The sequence below is a fragment of the Vitis riparia genome, unplaced genomic scaffold (assembly GCF_004353265.1).
Source record: "Vitis riparia cultivar Riparia Gloire de Montpellier isolate 1030 unplaced genomic scaffold, EGFV_Vit.rip_1.0 scaffold349_pilon_pilon, whole genome shotgun sequence".
Lineage (NCBI taxonomy): Eukaryota > Viridiplantae > Streptophyta > Magnoliopsida > Vitales > Vitaceae > Vitis > Vitis riparia.
In genome coordinates this window covers 396,136-399,434 of record NW_023269670.1, presented here as the reverse complement: position 1 = coordinate 399,434, position 3,299 = coordinate 396,136, and positions in this window count along the sequence as shown.

Below are 3,299 nucleotides of genomic sequence, written 5' to 3'. Positions count from 1 at the left end.
GTTGTGGGTTGTCCATATAAACTGCATGTGTCTTTCGGTTGCACTGCCCTCGATGCTTTTCTATTACATTTATTTTCCTATTAATGGAAACTATGTTGATATCTTGCAATTCTTGGAGGTTAACCTAAATACAATCTTGCCTTTTAAACCCTTGCTTCAAGCCCTATCCAAGCTTTAGGTTATTAATTTAGGTTTGAATGTTTTACTTATAGACTTTATTTTATATTAAGAAAAATGACATCAGAATAAGGGGAAAACTTTTCCATGCCAAGTGCGGGTTCAACTCCAATTACAGGCAGTACTTCAACTACTGATGGAACCTTAGTATCTAAAAGAAGAAAGTTGACTTCGGTTGTTTGGAATGATTTTGATAAAATCATAGAAGATGGACAAGATTATGCTATTTGTAGGCACTGTAAGGGAAAGCTTAAGGTCGATAGCAAGAATGGGACAAAACACTTACATGTACACATAGATAGGTGCATGAAACGAAGAAATGTTGACATTAGGCAACAATTATTGGCAGTAGAGAGAAAAGGTCATGGAAAAGTTCAAATTGGTGGTTTTACCTTTGATCAAGAAATCTCAAGAGAGAAGCTTGCACGTGCAATTATATTGCATGAGTACCCACTTTCAATCGTTGACCATGTGGGGTTTAGAGAATTTGCTACTAGTCTCCAACCCTTGTTTAAGATGGTTTCCTGCAATACGATTAAGGGTGATATAATGAAGATTTATGAGGTTGAGAAAGATAAGATGATTAGCTACTTAGAGAAACTTCAAAGTAGAGTTGCTATCACAACTGATATGTGGACATCAAATCAAAAGAAAGGCTACATGGCTACCACTGTACATTACATTGATGAGTTTTGGTTACTACACCATCATATTGTAAGGTTAGTTATGTTATTGTTTTTAACTTCCAAAGTGTTTTTTTATTTGATCCTTTAATGATATTGTTTGTGTTAATGATATTTTTTATTCTTAATTTAGGTTTGTTTATGTGCCTCCTCCACACACAAAAGAAGTTCTTTTAGATGTATTAATGGATTTCTTGTTGGATTGGAATATGGATAGAAAAGTTTCTACAGTCACTATGGATAATTGCTCAAGTAATGACAGAATGATCAATATCTTGGTGGAGAAATTATCTTTGAGCAATTCACTCTTATTGAATGGAAAAATTTTCCATGCGATGTGCGGCACATGTGTTGAACTTAATTGTTAAGTAAGGTTTGGATGTCATTGAAGTAGAAATTAAAAAAATTCGTGAGAGTGTTGCATATTGGTCAGTAACCCCATCAAGAATGGAAAAGTTTGAAGATGCAGCTCGCCAATTGCGTACTCCATGCAATAAGAAGTTAAGTCTTGATTGTAAGACACGATGGAATTCCACATACTTGATGTTATCAATTGCTATAACATATAAAGATGTGTTCCCACGTTTGAAGCAACGTGAAAAATACTACATGGTTATGCCATCAGAGGAAGAATGGAATATGGCAAAGGAAATATGTGGAAGATTGAAATTGTTTTACAACATAACAGAGTTGTTCTCAGGATGAAATTATCCCACTGCAAATACTTTCTTCATCAAAGTGTGCGAAATCAAAGAGGCATTGTATGATTGGTTGATATGCTCAAATGATGTTGTGAAAACGATGGAATCAAGTATGTTGCAAAAGTTTGACAAGTATTGGAGTGGGTGTCATATTGTGATGGCAATAGCAGCTATATTTGACCCAAGATACAAGATAAAGATTTTAGAGTTTTACTTTCCACTAATGTATGGGTCTGAAGCTTCAAATGAGATAGAAAAAAATCCGTGGAATGTGTTATGAGTTGCTTTCTGAGTATCAATCAAAGTCTAATTTGCGGCAAAAAACTTCATCCTATGGTACTTCATCAAGTTCAACTCTTTTGGAGTTAAAATATGATGAACAAGATCCTCTTTCAAAGTTTGACTTATTTGTTCATAGTACCATTGGAGAAAGTCATACGAAGTCGGAGTTAGATTATTACTTAGAGGAGTCTATTCTACCAAGGAATTCAAATTTTGATGTTTTAAGTTGGTGGAAGACAAATGGTATAAAGTATCCGACTTTGCATATGAATGTTCGTGATATCTATGCTATTCGGGGGTATCTACAGTTGCATCTGAGTCAGCCTTTAGCACGAGTGGTAGGATGGAATCAAAACATCGTAGTAGGCTTCATCCAGATACTTTGGAGGCCTTAATGTGTGCTCAAAGTTTGTTATGGAAGGAAAAAGAAGGTAACCGATTTACATAATTATCAATTTTATGAATTGTTTTTTATTAAAATATTTAGTAAAGTTTTCTAATATTTTTTTTGGTGTTTTTTTTTACTAGGTGATTCATCAATTCATGACTCACAACCCCAACTCACAATGATGGATGAAAATGATGATTTACTTGTGCTTTAGATTTTTTACTTAAGATGATGTTAGAGACATTTTTCTTTCTTTTTTGCTAACAATTTCTTTGTAATGTCATTTTATTTATTTATTTTTCAATGTTGTTAAGCTTATGGATATATTTTAATTTTGGATATTATATTTTGGCATGTCTTATATGATGTTAATTACCATGATTGTAACTAAGAACCACATTCTTTACAATCAAGTTCAAGACTTGCAAGGTAGAGTCCTTGTAAGGAAATGTGGGTGCAGGAACATATGCTAATTGAAGCCAACAATGCGTTGAAAAGGAAGGTACAAATTCTCAAATGAACCTGGTCTTTTATTTTAGATTGACATCCTGTGTTATAAGAAGTGGGTCTGGTCAGCCTAGTCCAAAGGCCATTAACAGACCTTCTAAGTCCAGCTTGGTTAAAGGGGATTTAGGAATTCTGAGCTATTTTATTTTTCTTATTTTCTATGAAGCCTTTTTGTATGATGTATTTATGTTGGTTTCTAATGGCCTAAAACATAGTTGGACTTGATATTCCAACCATTGAAGTTCGGTTTGAGCATATAATAGTGGATGCAGAAGCATATATAGGAGGCAGAGCACTACCTACAGTATTCAATTTCTCTGCTAATATGTTAGAGGTAATTGATTTTCAGATTATATTAATTTATGTATGTATACCTTATGCTCTAACATTTTAAGTTGCAAACAATCTCATGCTATGATTTTTCATTCATCCACCTATCATTTTTTTCTCTTATCATGTCCATATATTGCATATACTGTCAATGCATTGAAGAAAAGGAAGTGCATTCTATATATACTTATGTTGTGACCACATTTTATGTCTCAATCACTGCATGCTATA